Raw genomic sequence first — 23,058 nt, forward strand, 5'->3', positions numbered from 1 at the left:
GAGCATCTTGAGTTGGAGGCAGCCTGAAGCACATGGTGAGACATCGCAAGACAAAGCAAATAAAACCACAAAGCCTGGGCTCTGGGCTCCTCTGCCCTGAAGCTTAAACTTTCCTCTGTTTGGAGTGGGATCAAAGCCAGGTAGCCCAGTGTTCACAACTGCCCTGGGTCCTGCACACATACACCCATTCCTGGTGTTGTGGAAGCACCCAGGCCAACTCCAATTTGTTATCCTGGCCAGTCCTGAGACTTGGACAAGGGACCAAATTAAAACCCAAGAGCACAGGGACATGTGCTGACATTTTGAAAACTTAGTCGTACAAGCGTGTGACAAATCTCCCATGCCAAAGCCATTTGGACAGAAGTGGTCAACTATCAGTATGCACTTGTGAGTGAGCCATGCTCCAAGGGAAGCAGCATTCTGACTAGAGTGGTCTGTCAGCAAACCAAAGCAGGAAGTAAGTTCTTTAAGAGAGAAATCTTGAGCCATCGGAGCCTTGTAGAGTGAGGACTGAGGAGTCAACCAGCTTGCTTGTTACAGGCAGCTGAATGGTAGGGTCCAGGAGACAGTGCAGTCCATAACGTGCTGGCTCACAAAGTGTGAGGACGCGAGTTCGGTCTCCAGCACCCAGGACAAGGACTCTGCAGAGTGGTTCACACTTGTAAGCCAGCACTTTGAGGCAGAGACAGGATCTCTGGGGTGCACAGGCTACTCAGCTTAATCAGTTAGTGAGCTCAGGCTAGTGAGAGCACTATCTTTAAAAAAAAAAAAAAAAAAAAAAAAAAGTAAGAAGAGCCAAAGTTGACCTCTGGCCTCTATGTGTGTGCAGGCACGCAGACAGACAGACAGACACACACACACACGTGTGTGCACATACACCTGCATGCACCTGTACATAGACACACAGAGACACAAAAGAACAGAGAAAAGAAACTCAAAGCAGAATCTAGGCCAGTTCGCAGAACTGCGGACCTGAGTTAACTTCAGTAACTACCCCCAACTCATCACAGAGCCTCAATTACAGCGATGACTGACCTAGGAAGGAGGTAGCTATACGGTAAAGAATGAAATGCTTCCTCACCAGCATTTCACTGGATTTCTTTCCCTTATTCTTGATGAAGTTAAGATCATTGATCCTTTTCACTTAGGAACATAGACATGCTTTTAAGTAATGGCTGGAGAAATGAAAGAAAATCGTGTGCATCCCAAACCGCAAATGGACTCATTTTATGAAGAAAAACATAAAGAATCAAATATTTTCCCTAGCAATAAAATGGGATTTTCCTGGGGGAGTCTGGAAAATTGCCTCCGAAGTTCTGATTGATAAGCTTTCACAGGAGAAAGAGTGCATTTTGAGGTAATAAATCGCCAACTGACATGTTCTGCACAAAGCAGCAGTGTTTGATACCAAGCTGCAGGAATGGGAGCACAAAGGCATCAATTATCCCAAAATAGACTGGGGCAGAGTCCAGTGAGCTATTAGTTCTTTAAGCTGCGTCCACAGGGGATGGAGAGAAAGGGGGATTTGGCAATCAGCTGGTTAATTTGATCACTGTAGACAACTGCACTGTATAATTTAGGTCGGAGACAAACCCTGACCTGGAGTTCCTAATTTGGAACATTCATCAAATTAATCAAATAATTGTGAATTCTCGATTTCACTGAGCCCTGAAACAGGGTTCCAGGAACACAGATCAAGTGGCCACTTACTGTCATCAGCAACATGTGGTGTTACACTATCTGAGCATCTGTCTCTCCGCCGTGGGCATCTTCTACCCAGGCTCTGTGGCCTCCTCCCCTGTCCCACCCTGCTCTGCCAAAGTGAGTTCTTTTTCTGCCTGGTAACAAAATGGATCCATAAGCCACAGGAGCCCTCCCCGGCATACAAGCCGACACTGCACGGGCACTGCACGGGGGGCACTGCACGGGGCGCTGCACAGGGACACTGCACGGGACACTGCATGGGGGCATTGCATGGACAATGCACGGGGCACTGTATGGGCACTGCACGGGGGACACTGCACAGGCACTGCACGGGCACGCTGCACGGGGGCTGCACGGGGCAATGCATGGACACTGGACAGGCACTGTACGGGCACTGCTGCACGAGGGGGGGTGGGGGGGGTGGCGCACGCACACTGCACGGGGACACTGCCCGGGGACACTGCACAGGCTCCGGGGCACACCCTCTGGGGACGCACCTCAACAGAGGCCTTCCTGTCCTCGTACTCCCGACCGGCAGCTTTTCCAGAGCCCGCCGCAGGACTGCTCTGGAACCTTTGCAATCTTGTAGGTCTTCAGTCTTTTCCTTTGTTCAGGCAACTCGGCAAATAAACAAACCATCCTGACTGGGGAAAAGACCATTCCACACACTATTGTCCTGTTGAAATTAGTGGGAACCTTCTGGAAAGCACTGAGAGCAGGTGCTGAAGTGGATTTTAGGAGTTCAGATTAGAGACCCAATAAACTCTTGGGAGTCAGTTTCGCTTGGGGTTTTTATTTTGTTTGTTTACTTGTTTGTTGGAAAGGTGTAAAATAGCGAGGGAGCTTAGTTTTAAAGATGACTTGGTATTGTTGTGACTGTGGGGGAATTAAAAGAAAATTAAAAAGCAGCCACGAAGGGACTCGTTTCTAGAGTATTTTCAATGGTAAGGACAAATATCACCAAGTGAGAAGTTCTACAAATGCATACTGGAAGTGCACTCATGTCCAAAAAAAGAAAAAAGAAAAGAAAAGAAAAACGGGCCCAGTACCTGTACCCATGCAGGTGGCAGGGAAGTCCTCTGTAAATGGGGCCACTCCGGCCTGAAGGGCCGTGTGTCTGTCACAGGCCTGCCCCGCCCCAGCAGCAAGCACGGTCTGCACCATGGACAAGTAATAAATCTCTGCTGAATGAATGAATGAGGAGTTTTATTTCTGTCTAATTAAATAACTCCATATGGAGAAATACCCGGGGAGCAGTGAGGAGACAGGGTCTCGCCAATTACATCAGCCAAATCAACCGTAGCAATTAATTTGGGGCAGATGCTGGAGCCAAACCCTGCAACGCAAAGGCAAAGCCGCCTCACGCACTGAGTCTCCAAGCTAAAATTCACGGAAAAGGCCGCGCGGACCAGCAGCACTTTCGGGTTGTCGCGATAAGATTGTGGGTCAGTTTTGTGGCTTTTTAATACTTTCCTACAATATCCAGTTGTCTAGCTCTGACTTGGAAGGAAGTCTAGAGCCACCTCATTTTGATTTGATTTACCTGACTCAACTCTGCCCTTTAATCCCGGGTCACATCACATCTTGGCACCTCTTCGCTGAACTCGGCGCTGCTAGCATCAGCAGGGGCCTCAGAACTGTAAAACCAGAGGGTAACCCTCTGCCCTCACCTTGGTGACCCATTCATCGTTGCCCAAAACCTTCTCCTCCTTTGGACCCCAAAATAACACTCCTGTTCCCCAGATTTTGCTCCTCCTGTACCCCAGTGAGTGGCAGGTGCCCCTCTCACTGCTGAAAATGTGTAGCTGCTCTCACAGCCTGACATCCATCAAGTGTCCAGACAACTCTGAATTGTTTGTCTAGGGAGCCAAAGCTCCCACATCACAAATCTGTAACTGCCAACGGCATGGCCCGTTAAACCCTAGAACTGCCACACTGAAAAGTAACAGCCCATCTTCTATCTGTAGGCTTGATCCCTGCTTATTGCATCACCCCAAATATGAGGGATCTTTTGAGATCCCACAGCAACCCTGACACAATGCTCCAGTCAACTGTTCGCCAGGTGAGCTTGCTCGAGAACATGTCCTATCCATTTGCTCATGTGTGTTCCATCCACACGGGTGAAAATTAATTAGGTCCAGCTCTTGCCTCATTAGGAGTCACCACCTAATGAGAGAAGCAGACAAACCAAGTCGTGGACAGCATGTTCAACAGCTTGTGTGGATATCCGATGCTGTGGGAGTGAAGAATGGCTGAGTGAACCAAGAGGGGCTTGCAGCCAGGGATGGCTAAAGGCAGGCAGGCTAGTAGGAATGCCTGGGAATATTCCAGACAACCCTGGGGAGTTTGGGTGCTGACCCAGCAGCAGTGTGAATGAGCCCAAAATGAAAGAGGAGAAGCATCTTTAAGAAATAAACAGTACTTCACTAAAACAAGGAGCCTGTCGGATGCCAAGAGACATCTTTGTCTCTGCAGAGACATTGCCTTGATTCACTGGGTGAAAATGCACAAAGCTAGGCATTATGCATATCTTCCACTATTTGCATTAGGGAGAGAGAAATTAAGAACCCAGATTCCTATAAAAAGCATAAGTACAAATAAATTTCTGTTTTGTGATACATGTATAAAGAACCCAGGAGGATACATAATCAACTAAAAAAGTCACGAGGCCTTTAATCCCAGCATTCAGGAGGCAGACAGGCAGATCTCAGAGAGTTCCAGGCCAGCCTGGTCTACAGAGTGAGACCCTGCCTCAAAGAGAAGGGGCAGAGAGTGAGAAAACAGTAGCTACCTCTAGGAATTCGAAGAACAAGGATTATTTGCTCATTTCTCTGTTTTCTGGGTTTGAACAATGAATGAATTACTTTTTTTTTAATTGCCTAAGGGGAATACAGCAGTCACAAAGTCTCACAAATCAAAGGCTGGGAGCTAAAATGAAGCAGGGGGTCACCAGTGACACGGTGACAGGCCATCAGTGCATGTGGGGGAGTGGGAGAGGAGAGACGGGACCCTCTTCCGGTGTAGGAACAGAAGTGAAGGGAAGAAAGGGGGTGCTGGGGCACCTCCCAGGAGTGTTGCTGAGAGGTTAGGGAGGGGAGGGAGAAAGGCTGGGGGGTGCTTCATGGGGTACAGGTCTCCCCACAGTTCACAAGCTCTGTCCTCATGCTCGCCCACCCAACAAGAACACACAAGTTCTCCATGTTGTGGTCTTATCCCACTACCCTCCTCCCCTACCAATTTCCACCTTCAAAGGGCTAACCTATGTCGTAGTTTGCTTACATTTCTGCTAATTCACTTTTGTTCGGGTTTTTTTTTTTTTTTAATGGAAATAAAGCCTGGTCAAAGTAAAAGGATATTCAACACCAATAAAAAATAAATAAAACAACCCACCGTGCAACAGAAAAGAGGGCAATAAGAATATCCTCGGCTTTAGGAATGAGGAGGTGGGAGGTGGCGCACTCAGCATGGGAACTCCCCCACACAGCCACCCCACCCTCCCCTCAACCACGGCACTCATCTCAGATCTGCCTGCACACTTACCTGTTCCCTGGAAAGTAACAACCTGGTCCTCTCACTGTGCTGCCTCTGGAAGTTACGACTCTGTAGATTAAATGCAGGGTTTACACAGGCCCTCACATTTGCCTAAAAGGCTTGCTGGTTCCAGATCCCAGTGCTATTTCCATACCACACAGCAGAAGTTACAGGGTCAAAAGGTAAGAACCTTTAAATTTTTAGTAGCTGCTGTCAAGGGCTCTCCAAAAACGTTCCAACAACTTCCACGGTTACAGACAAGCTCTTATTAGATCTAGCAGTGCATGGGAGAGACAAAAAGAACAAGGCAGGAAGTTAACGGCAAAACCAAAGCACACAGGAGTGGTAAAGACACACGGCCATCCACTTCCTGTGTGCCAGCCCTCACCTCAAGGTCACCCATGTGCCTGGCGAAGATGCCCAATGCCCCAAATTGCTTTCCGGATAAACAAGATAATGGTATAGGAATGCTGAACATGAAAAGGTAACATTTTACTATCTACGCGCTGTGTGTGTAAAAATACCCGTCTGTCTAAGAGAGGGCCCCTAAAAATAGATGAACAAAAATGAGTACAGATGCATTACAATATATATAATGTAGATATTCATGCATTCTTATAACTTTCAAACCTGCAAGCTTTGGGCTAGGGTGCTGGTTAAACGCATTCTGGCGCTGCTCTGAGGACACAGAGCTGAGGCGGCCCGAGGAGGACGCTCTGGCGCTGCTCTGAGGACACAGAGCTGAGATGCCCAAGGAGGACGCTTCTGGTGGACTGCTAAGAAAGCCAGTGACTGGGCGGCTCCCGAGACGGCCTGTTTACATTTTCCCACCAGTGTGACTGATCGTGATTTGATATGGGCACATCCCTGGTGACAACAGAGAGCCTAGAGTGGCCCTGAACATGAGGAATGCCACCAGCACGGACCTGTGAAATGTGGGGGGTGGGGGGTGGGGGTGACACTGGGAACAGCAACATTGACTGTGCTTCCCTAAGCTTGTCTGTGAAGTAACGCCATGGGTCTCCTGCGGGACTACATCTTGCTTCTGTTACTGCTCTGTGAAGTGCTATTGGAAGAATTGCCAGGGGTCTCCTTAACCCTAAAGAGAGAAGCTCCATGGATGGAGCTGTCAAGATGCTCCTTACTAAGGAGAGAAGGTCTGTGGAAGGGGCTTTTGTTTCCTACGGGAGCACAGCAAACATTCACAGGAGTGTCCTTGGCCTGGTGACTGAAAGGTGCTTCAGGCTGCCCTCGGCTCTGTCACTTAGCTCCCAAGGGGCCTGAAACACCTCGGCTTCACAGGCTATGATTTCACCCACCCACCCCTGAGCAAAAGCTTTCCCAGCTATCTGCAAATGTCTATGGAACACGTACAGTGGTTCTAGAGGCAATGGCAGATGAGGAAACGTGTTTGATGGATCGTGTTTATTTCAAACGGTGGAATACCTTCCCTCTGGAAAAGAATGATATGAGCACAGCGAGGACCTTTCCTCTTCAAAATGTTCACTCAGAAATGCTTTCAGGATGCAGGCTCCTGCCAGGCCCACCCAGACCTCAGCTTCTCCACAGCCTCTGGGATGACAGTTGCTTCCAACCCCTCAAAGCAGCCTTGGTCACAAGAACAACAAGGCAACCCATCCATCAGGTCAGAAATCCAAAACAGTCCAAAGTGAAAGGCTTTTTATCTTCTTCACACTGTCCCCACCGCCCCCAAATCTCACCGAACCTGACTTCAATCATTACAAAATCTGAACTGGAGGCTGGAGAGATGACTCAGTGTTTAAGAGCCCTGGCTGCTCTTCCAGAGGCCCTGGGCTTGGTTCCCAGAACCCAAGGGGCAGCTCACAGCCATGCAGGGCATCTGATGCTCTCCTCCAGCCTCCTTGGGCACCAAGCATACACTTGGTACACCGATGCACATGCAGTCAAAATTACCACATATGTCAAATTAATTAACTAATTAATGTTTTTTAACTATTTTAAAGTCTGATCTGGTGAGGCATAGTGGTTCATGCCTGTAATCCCAGCACTCTGTCCCAGAGAGAGACAGGAGGCCTGTTCAAGGCCAGTCTAATCTACATAGCTAACTCTAGACCAATCTAAGATATATAGTAAGACCTTTTGGGGGAAAAAAAAAGAGACGGGCGGTGGTGGTGCATGCCTTTAATCCCAGCATTCAGGAGGCAGAGGCAGGCAGGTCTTTGTGAGTTCGAGGCCAGCCTGGTCTACAGAGCAAGATCTAGGAAAGGCACAAAGCTACACAGAGAAACCCTGTCTTGAAAAAAGCAAAAGGAGGAGGAGGAGGAGGAGGAGGAGGAGGAGGAGGAAGAAAAAGAAGAAGAAGAAGAAGAAGAAGAAGAAGAAGAAGAAGAAGAAGAAGAAGAAGAAGAAGAAGAAGAAGAAGAAGAAGAAGACAGCTGTCTAGCTAGGTAAAGTGAATGCCCACAGTACTAGCTGCTTGTGAAGCCGAGACAGAAGAATCATTGAGCCCAGAAGTCCCAGGACAACCTGGGCAACATAGAGAGATCCTGTCATACCCTAAGAAAAGCAGAATACAAAACGAACCAACAGGATCTGGTCATGTAGAGCTGCTTATTGGTTGTGTACTTTTGACCTCCGAAGATACTCAAAAAATAAAACCATGCAACATCTAGCTCTAAGTGCTGTGGGAGTTGTTTGTATGTCAAATCTGTTGTTCTGATTGGTCAATAAATAAAACACTGATTGGCCAGTGGCCAGGCAGGAAGTATAGGCGGGACTCACAGAGAGGAGAACTAAGAGAACAGGAAGGTGGGGGGGTGGGGAGACACTGCCAGCTGCCGCCATCAGAAAAAGCATGTGAAGACGCCGGTAAGCCATGAGCCACATGGCAAAGGTATAGATTTATGGAAATGGATTAATTTAAGCTATAAGAACAGTTAGCAAGAAGCCTGCCACGGCCATACAGTTTGTAAGTAATATAAGTCTCTGTGTTTACTTGGTCGGGTCTGAGTGGCTTTGGGACTGGCGGGTGATAGAGATTTGTCCTGACTGTGGGCAAGGCAGGAAAACTCTAGCTACATCTAAGAGTCTCTATTTTCTGAGACAGGGTCTTACGGGCAGCTCGGGATGGCCTCAAACTTGGAGCAATCCTCCAGCCTCACCTTCCTGAGTGTCACCACACTTCACCCACCTCGAGACCTTCATATGTTAAGTGAGGGCTGATACACGGTAATCAGTGATAGCACTGAAGAAATCACAGCCACTCTTCTCTAATGACAGGAGCAATGTGGTCTTGAGCTCGAGCACGCACAAAGAGCCTCATGACATCCATGACTCATGCTCTCACTAACACGGAGACCAAAATGATGATCTCAAACAAGTACAGATCCGAACTTTGGTTCCCAGAGCCTAGAAAGCACAGTGGGAGGACTAGGCAGAGGATAGGCACTGGGCACAAGGGTACAAATGGGTGGGAGGAACATATGCCAACAGTCTAGAGAACAGGCTTTAATTGAATGCTTTCAAGTAGCTGGTAGAGAGGATTATGAAATAAATGTCTGTGATGAAGGACCTGCTAACCACTCTGACTGATCATTGCAAAATGTAAAATGTGTGTGTGCATGCGTGGGCAGACTGAACTCTACAGAGTGTCAATTTAAAATAAATCATGCTTACAGACCCAGAGCTCATGGACCATCTTTGCCTGATGATGCAAGTCTCACCCCTCATCAAAGATGCTTCTCTTTGCAGCAGACAGAGAACTGAGAAGCACAGCTGGTCCAACAAAGCCCCACTGACTGTGGAGTGCCCGGCCCCAGTGGATCCAGCGACAACACAAGTCCTCACCTAAGGCTCAGGGACCATTGGGGAAGAAGGGCGGAAAGACTGCAGAGCCAGAGGACCAGCATGACCCGTCACATTGTGTCTGACAGGAAGCCACACCCGCCATACCACAACAATATGGCGGCCTAAACAGGACCGGAACAACGACAACACTAATAGACATGCTGATACAGAAGACAGAAATCTCATGGTCCCCCACTCTAAACAAGGGCAGCCATTGAGTGCTGCTGAGTTTCCAAACTGATTATCCATTATCAAGCCGTCAGCTCTGAAACTGTGTGCATACAAGCAACACTAGACGGATCTGGGAGGCTGTATCTATATATTTGTGTATTAAAGGAGGCACGCTTTTGAGATGGGATGTGGGGCAGGGCATGGAAAGGGTTGGAGGATTGCCTCAAAGAAATATGTTTAATAAATTATATTGATTTCAAATGGTGGAAGATCTTCCCTGGGGAGGAAGGGAAGGGTTAAAATGAGGAAAGGGGAGGGAGAAATAATGTAACTTTATTTTAATTAAAGTAAAAATAAATCATACCTTCACAAAAGACTGACAGTCATATGAGGTGTGTCTTACAGCTAAGACACAATGCTTCACTACCTAGAGAAATACACCTGGAAGTGAGGAGACACTGGGAAGCACCGGCGTGGTCAGAGCTTTCGTCCACAGGAATCGCCTCCTCCTGGTTCACTGAGCAAACAGGACCTGCACCAGCCCAGTGAACACTCTCCCCAAGAGAATGTTCTAGTCGGTCCTAGAAAACAGGAAGTCTGTCCTAATTCTTCTGAGTGAGTAAGACCTCACATTGGACCTTAGGAAAGTCTGGAGGAGCCAATTACCAAGGTCACTGGGTTTGCTTTGGTTTGGATTTTGGTTTTGTTGAGACAGGGTTTCTCTGTGTGGCCCTGGCTGTCCTGGAACTAGCTCTGTAGTCCAGGCTGGCCTCAAACTCACAGAGATCCTTTTGCCTCTGCCTCCAAGTGCTGGGATTAAAGGTGTGTGTCACCACCACCAAGGCCACTATTTGCAGGCTCTGAGGTCACATGTAGTCCTCTTAAGGACACTCTAGACAAGAGGAACTCACAGCTTTACAGATCTAACCTACATTACTTCTGACTATGGCCAAAGAAGGCCCTGCAGAGGACATTAGCTCCATCTAGTCTTCAGAATAATTGGGGAAATCATCTTGGTTTTGTAAAACTTCCAGAAAAAAATGAAAAGTAGAGTCTGTGTGACCTTGAACTCAGTGTATGTTCTCAGATATGACACCCAAATTACAATCCATAAATGAAAAAGTTTAAATCTCATCAAAATTAAAGACTTTCACACTTCAAATATGAAAGTAGTTAAAAGAGAAGCCACAGATGAAAGGAAAATACTAGCAAATCAATATCGCTGTAAACATAGCACGTAGAGATAACGTTTCATACACAGAGAAATGTTCAACTTGTTTTCAGAATATAAAGAACTCACACAGAAATAAGAAAAGAAAGCAATATCTCAGGAAAACATGGACAAAACCTGAATAAATGCATCATCATAGAGTATGCATTGGTGCTAAGAAGCTGCATAGAAAGGTAGTCATTATTGTAAGTTATTAGGAAAATGAAAGTGAAAATAACATGACGTCATTCCCCAGCCACTAAATACATCAATGTTACAAAGTCAGAGAAAACCCAGTGTTGGGGGACTCACACACATTACTAGCCGGAATATAAATGAAACAACTAGTTTGCAGCCCAATTTGACAGGGTTTTCTGTTCAGTTAAATGTTCATTTGTCACAAGACCAAGTGACTCTACTAGCTATCCAGCCTCTGAAGTGAAGACCGGATGTCCATACTAAAATGTATGCATGAATGTTCACTGGATCATAATTCATAGCAAGCAAAAGCCAAAACATCCTTAAAACTCGAACAATGCAAATGAATGTACCATGAGACATCTGTGATCTGGAGCACAACTCCCCAGTGACAGATAAATTCATGCAGAAGGATGGGTGAGTCTTCAAACTATCTTGGTAAGGGGCATCATAGATGGGTCAGTGGTCCAGAACACTGGCTGCTCTCCCAAAGAACCCAGACTTGCTACCCAGAACCCACATGGCAGCTCACAACCATCTGTACCTCCAGCCCTGGGGGACCTCACACCCTCTCCTGGCCTCCACAGGCACCAGGCACACACGTGGTCTACATGCCTGCAGAACACCCATACACATAAAAATAAAATGTTTTAAAAATGCTTTGCTAAGGAAAAGAAGCCATGCCCAAAGACCACATATTTCTATTCCATTCAGACAAAACTTAGGATAGGCAGTAAAGACAGAGTTTGGGCTGGCGCGTGAGGTACAAGGGAACCTTCCAAAGTGAGAGCAGTGTGTTCAGCGGGGCTAGGCTGATGGCTACACAGGTAGAGGGGTGCACTGGAAAGCACCCGACTCTAAAGAGAAAGCCACTCGGGTTTGGTGTAGGTGTTTGTTTTAGTAAGCTGCAAGTTAAGTATGCACTCAACCAGCAAGATGTACACCGCAAAAATCACTCCTTCTCTCATAGTCGATACACTTTCAGAAACACGGAGACCAAGAATGAGTCTGTGCCAACAATAAACAGGACCTCCTGGAAAGTTCTGTATGGCAAAGGACACCGCCATCAAAGCGACAGGCTACACAAGTTCGTCTCTAAGAAAACTGAAGTAAAGCACAGAGGCAGGGGCTTGATTTTATTCACTCTGTGTGTGTGTGTGTACGTGCGTGCATGTGTGTGTGAATGTGTGTGTGTGCATGTGTGCATGTGCATGTGTGTGTGTACATGTGTGTGGGTATACGTGCTGTGTGTGTATGTGGTGTGTGTGTGTGTGTGTGTGTGTGTGTGTGTGTGTGTGTGTGTGCTGATTTGAATGGGATGTCCCTACAATTCTCCAGCATTTAGATATTTGATTCCTAGTTGGTGGCTATTTGGGAATGATTGGTAGGTATGGCCTTGCTTGCAAAGATATGTAAGGAGCAGAAGCCCTGGGTGAATGAAGCCCTGAGTGAATGTGTATTATATTGTTGACATGGGCGTGGCCATGTTGAGGACTTCAGTGCCTCAGCCCCCGTAGGAGTGGCAAAGTGGTACCAGAGTGAGATTCAAAGGGCATAATCACAGCGTTGCCTCCAAGTGTCAATGAATGACCAGTGTGAAACGACTAGCAACTTCAGAGCTACTCAGCCAGCAGAGACCACCTACAGAGACTAGGGATCCCCTTTCCCTGGGCTGCACCTAATTACCAGGCTGAGGTTATGGGCTGCAGGTGGAAGTACGTGGTCCAACAGAGCATATGGCGTTGCGGAGCCTCAGCTTTCCTGCGCTTGTGTTCGTGTGTCTGTCCTCCTCATTCCCTAGCCACCTGTCTCAGTTAGAGCTTCTATTGCTGTGAAGAGACACCGTGACCATGGCAACTCTTACAAAGAACATTTACTTGAGGTGGCTCTTACAGTTTCAGAGGTTCAGTCCATTATCATCATGGTGGGGAGCATGTCAGTATGCAGGCAGACATGATGCTGGCTACAACTTGATGTGCAGATAAGAGGAAGTGGTCTGTCTCTCTGGGTGTAGCTTGAGCATACGAGACCTCAAAGCCCAACCCCGCAGTGACACACTTCCTCCAACAAGGCCACACCTACTCCAACAAAACCACGCCTCCTAAGTGTTACTTAGGAGTTCCTGCCTTTGAGGACTATTTTCTCTCAGACCAGCACACCTTCCCTAGTTTAACAAACAGGCTGTGCTGGCTAGCCAGTGAGCCTCAGAGAGCCACTGTTTTCTGCCTCCGAGATGCTGGGATCACAAGTTCTCAATAACTCGGCTGACCTTTTTCTTTGGGTTCTGGGTACTGAATTCAAGTCCTCATGCTTGCATGGGCAGCCATCACTTTGCACTGGAGCCGTCTCTCTTGCCTGGGCTTTTAAACTTCAATGTTTGAACTTCTCATGAGTACCAGCTTTACTTCACATGTTAAACACAATGTTTAGCATTCTTCCTTGTGGGCGCCATGGGCCCTGGCCCCCGACTGTGAGTGGCTGCAGCCTTGCTTGCTGACCTTTACCAGATGTCCTCCCTATTCAGATTCCCTGCCGGTCTCCTTCTCACCTAAGGATCACCGGAGAGCTTACGGGAGGTTCTTTGTCCCTACATCCTGCTTATGGTGTAAACAACTTAGATGCAAGAATGTAGAACATTGGGTCTAGATTGTAGACCATTGGTAGCGAACTTCTGCCCTCCGGGGATCCTCCATTTGTATTGTAAGCCTGTATTTAAGGTTTCTTCCCTCTTTCAATAAACGGCATTCGGCATTCAGTCATGGCGAATGACTCGCTGTCTCTTGTCTCTATTTTTAATCCGCAGCCCTTCGCTCGGACATGGTGAACGGGTATCGGTAATGCGGGCGTTACCGCTACACTTCCTGGCCCTTGAGCAAGCATCACTGGCTTCTCTGCAAGCCCTGCTGCTCAGGAAGCTGTGTTCCTTTAGAATGTACCGTAATGAATTACTTCGGAGCACACTGGAAATCACATCATAGACTGTCAGCGAGCAGTCTGAGGACCTTGTAGCTAATGAGCAATTACCAACAACCCCCATTCCTCATGCATGTCTCTGTCAGGACAATTCCGTGGGGTAACACAGGAGGTCAAGGCACCTGCTAATGGCAATCCAGGTGGAAGTGTGACTGGTAACTTTAAATCTGGTGGCTTTGTTTCTGCTGTGTGGCGCATCCAAGATGATGGCAGTGCTGAAGATGCCAAGACCTGCAGGAGAGCCTGAAGATCCATGAATCATCACATTTAGTGCCCTTTGAATCTTACCATACTTCATTGTGTTTTAATAACTGGCAATGTGTGCCTTCAGGTGCAGAGAATAATGCTGCCCTTTGAGAATCTGATTAGCCAGAGGTCTCTGGCCAAGCTCAGATGTCAGATACAGGGGACTCACCCTAAGTGGATTCTGTTCACAACCTTTGAGTCCTTACTTCCTGCTTTAAAAAAAAAAAAAAAAAAAAAAAAAAAAAAACTGGTGCCCAGGACTAAGATGGCTCAGAGTTTAAGAGCACTTACTGCTCTTCCAGAGGACCTGGAGTCAGGTCCCAGCACATACACAGAAGTTCATAACTATGTGTAACTCCAATTCCAAGGACTATGACGACACCCTCTTCTGACTTCCAAGGGCACCGGACAAGTACCTGGTACACATACATGCAAGCATGCCAAACATTCATATTCATTTTTAAAAAAAGAAAAACAAAAGATCCAGGAGGTGCCCAGCTCTCCTGCCTCCCTCTGCACTCATCTCACAATGCTTTCGAAGAGCATCCTGACACCAGAGGTGGCTCAGCCCAAGGCATTGGCTCAAAAGTAAGGTTGCCCCCCATCAGCAAAGGCCGGCAGGCCAGCAGCCTTAAGCATCCTCCTAACAAGACTCCTCCAGTGATGATTTCCTGGTTTCTTCCTGGTTTCCCGACTTTGTTCTGGCTGGACAGAACACTGGCAGGCAGTAGTAGTAAGTGAGTGGTGGTTTGAATGAGAATGGCCCCCAGAGGATCATATGTTTGAATGCTTGGACCCCAGTTGGTGTGACTTGTTTGGGAAGGATTAGGAGGTGTGGCCTTGTTGGAGGAGGTGTGTCACTGGAAGTGGGCTTTGAGATTTCAAAACCCTGTGCCATTCCCAGTTAGCAGTGCTCCCCTCCACCCACCACCCTCTCACCCTCAGCGACTGCTCCAGCACCAAGCCTGCCTGCCTGCCGCCATGCTCCCCACCATGATGGTCATGGGCTCTGCAATAATGAACCCCAAAAGACATTTTCTATTACCTTGGTCATGGAGTCTCTTCATAGCAATGGAAAACTAAGACAGCGCGTAAAATCAAGTCAGAGCTCTGGCTACCTTGAGGATGAACAAACAGGGACTTCCATCTTGGGGGTGGGCTTCTTTGCCGCTACCACAGCCAGAGGAAGGGACTGTGACGATTCATTTGCTCAACAACACAGGCACAAAAACAGATTTTTTTTGTTTATGTCTTTCCTCAGGACAATGAAGTTCCTCTTTGGATTCCTAAGCACTGAACACACCCTGTGACTGCTGCTGAAGCCCAACATGACAGAGACCTAATGAGTCTTTATGAAAAAAATCTACCTTTCTGATGCCAATGGAGATTGAGAGCCCAATATCACCAGCTTTGGCAAGCATTAATGTAAGCCTAGCAACTGTAGCCATGAGATTGAATTCTCCAGAAGAGCTGCCAGCTAAAGTCATGCTGGGATCAAGAAAAATGGGCCTTGGCGGTTCATGTTCCTGGAGTTGTATCCATGACAGTGGATGTCCACACACTCCAGAAGAGAATTTGACATTGCTGCTGCCACTGTTGCTGTTATAGCAATGGCGGCCACCACCGCTACTGTTTCTGGGATTACCATTTCATTATTGCTTACTACAGCTAGCACAGTGGAGACCCTGGCAACAAAAGTAGCTACCATAGTTAGTTAATCTTCCATTCTATTGGGCATGATAAATTTAATTCAGTAGTTATATACATCTCAGATTGGCTTTGAAAATTATAAATTTATAAACTCAAGTTCCAGTTGCTTTTGGATTACTATCCTACAAGGACTCCAACATACAGTACGGCTCATTAAGGAAGGGAATGGCTCAGTTGCCTTTAGCCTCCTGGCTATGGGTGGGTTAGGACTTCTGTTGGTCTTTTCTGTGTCAAACACACAGACTGCAAGCCCAGTGCCACGTTGTGATCTTTGGCAGCAGTTAACTCTGCAGCTCACACACGATTGAGCCTGTATGATAATGAGTATTCAGAGATGGGTAATGCCTGGGGGGCACTCACCAACCTAAGACAGAACACCTGTGTGGCCTGGGCAAGTGTCTCCATGACAGGTAAGGTGACCTGCTGACGTCCCATGCAACCCAAGTCAGAAGCTCATTTTTTAATAAAAGGGGGACCTGCAGGTCCCTGGCCCCCGTTTTGGGTAACTGTTGTCTTGCTTATGGACCTTGACCTGGATATCCTCCCAATGCTAATTCCCTGCCAGGTTCCACCCTCCTGAATGCTTAAGGGATATTCCTTGTCTGTGTATCCTGAATGGGCGTTAACAGCTTAGATGCAAGATTGTAAAACATCAGTAGCAAACTTCTCCCCTCCAGGGCCCTCCCATTGTGCTGTAAGCCTGTATTTAACCTCCTACCCCCTTCAAGAAATGACATTCGACTTTTAAAATTAAAATATATAATTGAATGAATACTGCGAATGTACTCTATGAATACCACAAATGTGATTAATATCTTGAGTGTAATTAATGAATATCATGAGCGTAATTTAAAAAATAAAAATTAAAAAAAAAAGATGTGGGTACAGGTAATAAAGCCACATGCCTGGCTATTAGGTAGTCTGTTCTGACAATAGACAGAACCGCCTACAGACAGCCGTGTTGATAGAAACACACAGAGTCAAAAAGCTACCACAGGCTGTCGAGTGGGTGACTGGGCATCAGTCACTTCCTCCTCTAATTAAGGCCATGGTACCTTGATATCGTGAGACTTTGATATCACCAACAAAACAGAACCTACATGAGGTGCCTGCGACACCCCAGCACAGAGGAGATGCTCTCTAAAGACAAGAGAGCATCCCTGCATATCCACTAAAGGAATAAGATAACAAAACACATCGGTCCTCAAGGCCCTACCAGGGTCTTAGATTCTCTTAGTGAGACTAATCCAGCCAGTGGTGCATTATTTACCACGGTGAGCCAGGGGATTAGAATTCTGTAGGGTAGTAATTCGTCAGAGGATTCCGTCCAGGTCTCCAAGCCTGGTTGCTTCTGCTGCCCCAGAAACACTGGAGCAGACTGCCACATTAGTGACCCCGGGTGCCAACCAGGACAGTGAATGAAAGAGGCAACACCAACCCCGACTCTGACTCAATTTCTCCCTAAAAGCTTTTTCAAACATGCTGTTAAGGGGCCACCAAGTAAAATGGGATTGACTAAATTCGAATCCCTGGCTCCACATGCTGGTAGAGAAGAACCAAATCCTGCAAGCTGTTCTCTGACCTCCACATGCACCTCGTGGTACCTGTGTACACTCACACACAAGATAGATAAAAGGTAACTTTAAAAACTCCATTAGTAAAAGAAATAACAAGTGCTTTTTGTGAGCTGGAAAACTCAGGGTAATCCGTCATCCTCTCACATTGCCACTATGAACTCTTGGTGTTCCCCAACTTCACATCTTTACCTACACCTGTCCTCTGTATAAAGCTGTTCACTGTAGCATGTGAAAATGTACTTGTCACTTTGGATTTTAACATCCCCATCCCCAACCCTCAGAAGCTAAAGCTTGTGGTTCTAGACTGCATACAGTTGAAACAACACCACACACTCAATCTACCTCCTAAGAGCCCCCAGGAGAAAGCAGGAATCAGGAGCCACCTCTGGAAAATGTCTTGCACCCATAAATTCTGGAATTGTTGCTGGCGCACAGGCCTTCCCTTGGGGTTTGATGGCAATCATGTTATATGCTGGTTGCTTTATCTCTGGCTCCAGGCTCTGCATTCCCTCCTGCAGGGCAGTGGATGGAAAGGACCCAAAAGTCCCCTGTGAAGTAGTAGTGAGGAGGCATTCACCAAACCCAAAGGTCATGTGGTGGCCCATCCAAAATGCAGCTGACTGAAAAACCCAGGGGACAGGCCACACTTATCAGAGTGTGCTCTGACCACCAAAGTAGGCATTACCACCACTGAGGAACCACAGAACACCACCCAGGAGAAAAAGACCAAGCAGGGCCTACAGGAGGTATGAAAAAAATTAAAAAATAGGAAACTATTTTAAATGGGTTATCTTTGATTTAAAAAAAAAAAAAAAAGCTTGCAAAGCATAGAAACCTATTTGAGAGTGATATTTAAAGTTCTTTGGGGGGGGGGATGGGGTTTTAGATTTGGGGTATTTTGAGAACAAATCCTGCTATGCAGCTCAGGCTAGCCTCAAACTAAAGATATTCCTGCTCCAGTCTTCTGGGTACTAAGGTGACCAGAGCAAACCACATACTCAGCCTGACAGTGACCTTTTTGTTGAATAAAATAAATCACACTTGGGCCAGAGAGGTTACTCAGCGGCATGCTGACTTACTTATGCGCAAAGCCCTGACTTCCATCCGAAGCACAGCACTGCTGAGCTGTGGTGGTGCACTCCTCCATCCCCTACAGCCTCAACACCTGGGAGGCGGCAGCAGAAGAACCACAAGTTCAAGGTCATCTTTGGCTGCACACTAAATTGAGAAGCAGCCTGCTGCACATGAGACCCTGTCACCCTCCCTTTCCACTCCCCCTTCTCTCTCTCTGGATACAGAGATGCAGATATACAGATATACTCATGTATCTTGGACCAAGCATGAAGCCAATCCTAAAAATATCTCCTTCACATCGTCTCTAAAACTAGCTGGATGTCAGAGATTTTTCAACAGGCATACACTTTTCTTCACCATTACTTCAGCAAAGGCCATGTTCACATTTCTCTGTGAGCCACTTGGATAAGTCAGGGGGAAGGGTATTCCCTGCTCCGAGATACACGGCTTCGCCTGAGACACCCTGGGAGCAGCGGCTGTCTTCTCACAGTCCTCACCACTTCTGACTCTGTCACTCGACGCTCATTGCATTTGGGCAATGGGCAAGACAATGTTAGGAGAAAATTGTTTTCTTTTCATAGTGAACTTCTTTCTCCTGAGTGGGTAGAAAATAAAGTTAGTTTGCCTAGAATGTGAACTTTTAAATACATGATGTGTTGATCTCGTCTTTCAAGAGAGCCAATGTGAGGATGAATACGCGTATCTGAAAATTCTCTTAGCCATCTGCTGTTCTGCATATGCTGTTATATATTATATATAATACAAATATTTTATTTATATATATATTAGATATGGTCTCATGCTGCAGCCAAGGCTGTCCTAGAACTCACTCGTCGTCCTGTTCCAGCCTCCCAATGCTGTAATCACAGGCATGTGTTACCACAACCAGATGTGCACATCCATTTAGCAGCGTTTTTGTATACAGATTAAACATCTCTAATCCGAAATCTAAAAACTAAATCAGAAAGTTTTCGAGTGCTAATATGAACCTGAAACTGAGTAGCCTCACGTGATGGATGAAAGTCAAAATGCAGACACACTAAAAATATGGTTTATAATTAGTTTCATAGAGTGTCTATGAAGCCAAATGTATTTCACATTTAATCTGACATTTTATGTATATGCAATTCCTAAAGAAATCCGAAATCCTCCCTTGGATGGGTTTTTTTTCCTTTCTTTCTTCTTTCTTTCTTTCTTTCTCCCTTTCTTTCTTTCTTTCTTTCTTTTCTTTTCTTTTCTTTTCTTTTTTTATCAACTTGACACAAGCTAACTTTATCTGGGAAGAGAAACCTCAATTGAGAAAATATCTCCATCAAGACTGCTTTTAGGCAAGTCTGTAGGGCATTTTCTTTATTTAATGATTGACAGAGGGGTGGGTGCCACCTGTGGGCAGGTAGTCTTGAGTTGTATAAGAAAGCAGGCTGAGCAAGCCATGGGGAGCAAGCCAGTAAGCAGCACCCTCCGTGGCCTCTGCATCAGCTCCTGCCTCCAGGTTCCTGCCTTGAGTTCCTGTCCTGACTTCCTGCAGCGATGAGTGTGACCTGCTGAGAGCTGTAAGCTAAAATACACACACCTGCCCCCCTCAAGTTTCTTTCTTTCTTCCTTCCTTTCTTTTTATTTCTTTCTTTCTTTAGTCACAGTAATAGAAAACAAATTGCAACAAATCCCAAACCCTTCTGATGGTAACTGTGTTAGATAAGGGATACTCTAGCTGTTCTAAAACACAAACCAAAGTGAGCAAAGGTGGAAGTTTTCACCCTGGGTAGTAAAAGGCAGCACATATGAATTCTACAAATACCCACATAGATAAAAATTAATTTACTATTCTCTTACTTCCTCAAGAACATTTTCTCCAAGAAAGTAACTTCTCACTATATACAATGTCTTAGTTGAATTCTTCTGTTGCTGTGATTAAAATATCCCAACAAAACAACACAAGATAAGAAGGTTTGCTCCAGCTCATAGTTCCAGGGCACAGTCTATCATAGCGAGGAAATCAAGTCAGTAAGGCTCTTGGGGCACCTGCTCCCGTCACATTCACAAACAGGAAGAAGACTCAGTGAACGCATGCTCGGCTCACTGTCTTTCATGCAGGACTCCAGCCCACAGAATAGTGTCACCCACAGTGGGTCTTCCCACTTCAACTAACGCAATCACTGTAACCCCCCACAGACATGCCCAGATATCCATATTACAGGTGACGCCAGAACCCTCGGGCTGGCAGTTAAGATTCACCATCACATGACTCTTACCCCAAATCTAAAAACTTACCTTTTGGCTTCAGGTTTCAGTGGGCAGCTGCTGGCTGCATGGGCTCAGTGAGGACCTCTCGGGCAGCCATCTTGGGGGCACGCAGGAACAGAACAGGGGGAAGTCAGGGCCTCTGGTGACAATTATGGAAACCTATAGAAGATCCTGGGTGGCAGAAAGAAAGCACAGTGGTTGAAACAGCCCAGCAGCATCAGTGTGCGTCTCAGTTCTCAAGGAGTTCTAATCTCTCAGTGTTTCAAGAGTTTTTGCCTGAGTTTCAGGTAGAATCTTTTTCTCTGAATTACCATAACTCTTACTATTAATATTACTCCAAATATGACTGCTCTGTAGTATTGGTAGTTATGCCCCATATTTTCTGATAGAGCTTAGCCTTTCTTTAAAATGAAAACTCTTGAGTCTGGGGGTGATGGTGTAGTCCTCTAATCCCTGCACTAAGGAGGCAGAGGCAGCTGGATCTCTGTGAGTTCCAAGGACTACATGGTGAGACCCTGTCTAAAAAATGCATTTAATTAAAACTCTTTCTTCCTCCCCTTATTCCTCCATCCCTTCTTCCCTCCCCTTCCCCTCTCTCTTTGAGACAGTCTCATCTAATTAAAACTGTCTGAAACTCCTGCCTCTCCTTGCTGCTTCTTCTTCTTAAATTCTGAGAGAACAGGTACACACTATCATGAATGACTTACAGCTTTCAATCTAAAACTCCCACACCCCTCCAAGCAGAGCCTAGGAACAAGATGGCCAGCTGGAAGTCAGCCTGGAGGGGAGCACTGCTGCCCTGAGCTCCAGCGGGCCTTCGGTACACTCTCCTCCTGTTTGTATTTCTGTACCGCCATCCCTGGCCTCAGTTACAGTGACCCTTTCCCTCCAACAGTGACACACACATCCTTTTCTAGTGCCCAGCTCTGAAATGGCAGGAGCCCAAATCGTATTTTGGTTTTGTTTTCAGTCATACCTCCTTCTCTTTACAAAGCACACAGTCTACCCCTTCCCAGATGACGGTCTCTTTGTGGGGTCCTGCATCAGCTCCTGGCTACTCCACGCTCCCTAGCACAGAAGTCCCCCTACAGAGTCTAGCCCACGGTGCCTGCTTCCTTACTTTGCTTGCCTCTTTTCTCAGGAACTTGGCTCATCGTGTAGGACCCCAAGCCTAGGCCACCAGTTACAACTGTCAATATCTGAATCCCAACTGCCAAGGCCTTTCCCATGGTGCTCTTGGGCACCAAGCCAATCAGAAAGAGCTACATGAGGTCAGCGTCCCTGTGTGTTCTGTGATACTTAGATGTAGTTGGAGGAGAGGTTTCCTGGTTGGAGCACAGAGAGGGGAGAGGGGCTACCTAATAAATGAGCCAGTTCAATTCTGGTGATGACAGAATCTAGAGTTTCTGACCAATACATGACCAAAATCCTGGAAAATTTAGATACGGGCTTTTTAGTGGTGGTGTGGGGGTGAAATAGAGCGCACCACTTGGCAGAAGACATTTTTAATAAAGAGGTTTGGTTGCACACTGGAGAGCTCTGCTGAAAGGTACTGAGGGACTCCCATTGGTGTCTGCACTCTTGCTTAGGCTGGCCTCAGGGGACAGCATCCATCCTGAACAATTTATGCACATTCCCGGTCGTCCCCACCTCACAAGCTGCTAAAAGTTTTAACAATCACCAGACTCTCTTGTTATTGTTGGGTAACCCTCCCTGGGTGTCTGTAATAAAGCTGCACATGAAACAGGAGTCTGTATTGTTCTGTTGGCTCTTTTGAGATTCTCGGTATCTCATTTGAGGGAGCCTTTGTTCCCTCAAGGTAAAAAAACAAAACCCAGAAACCCACATATTACAGGCCTTTCTACTGAGCTGTCACAATACCAGCAGTGTGAGAGTCGCTATGCGTGGGAGATGATGTTTACAAGGATCACTTCCCTTTAAAATGGGGTGCTTAATTACTGTTTTAGGGGGCAGTTAATGAGTGGAACGTGTAGAAGATTAAACACATTTGGCTTGGGAGGACCGGTGGGGTGAAAGCAAGCCGCCATCCTTCGTATGTGAAGAGGGAGGCTGAGTACTATGTGTGTCTCGGGAATCTCTTCTTAACCCCACCCATCATGGGCTTAACAATGGCTGGCAATGCCCATGAAGCCACCCAGCCCTGAAAGCCATTCCCAGAGGACATGCCAGTCACTATGCATCAGGGTGGATTCAGCACCCCACCACTGAGAACAATGGAGACGGTGCTGGCATTGGCATGGGAAGCCCTGAAAGCAGAATCCACCAGTCCTCATCCTGACACCAGGAAAGAGACAGGCACTCTCGCAGCCCTCAGGGAGTCCACCCTAGGGCAAAGCTGGGAAGCCAAAGGGATGTATCAGAGCACACGTGTGAACAAAGGATTATGGGAACCTGGAGCCGGAGATGATGAAAGGCTGCAGAGAAGAAGGGGTATTTGAGTCGGGCTTTGAAGGAGGAAGAGGAGTTTTACAGATAGACACAGGGCAGCTGCTGTGGAGGAAATACAAACAAAACATCCAAGGGAACAGTGGAGCCAAATCCACAAAGCAGTTTCAACTTGCCGTGTGCCAT

The 23,058-nt window shown here is 46.7% G+C and overlaps 1 long non-coding RNA gene across 4 annotated transcripts in view; it reads right to left on the reverse strand.

The window, feature by feature from the left end:
• LOC107401774 (uncharacterized) overlaps positions 1-21,671 on the reverse strand; it is a 96,924-nt gene extending 75,253 nt beyond the window's left edge. For 3 of the 4 annotated variants that reach the window (XR_013051986.1, XR_013051988.1, XR_013051985.1), the window contains exons 1-2: positions 21,443-21,580; positions 20,494-20,637 (exon numbers count right to left, since the gene is read on the reverse strand). This is a non-coding gene — a long non-coding RNA (uncharacterized LOC107401774). The other variant, XR_013051987.1, reaches the window with a different exon arrangement.
• Positions 21,672-23,058: the final 1,387 nt, after the last annotated feature.

This window comes from Peromyscus maniculatus, chromosome 6 (assembly GCF_049852395.1).
Source record: "Peromyscus maniculatus bairdii isolate BWxNUB_F1_BW_parent chromosome 6, HU_Pman_BW_mat_3.1, whole genome shotgun sequence".
NCBI classification, from domain to species: domain Eukaryota; kingdom Metazoa; phylum Chordata; class Mammalia; order Rodentia; family Cricetidae; genus Peromyscus; species Peromyscus maniculatus.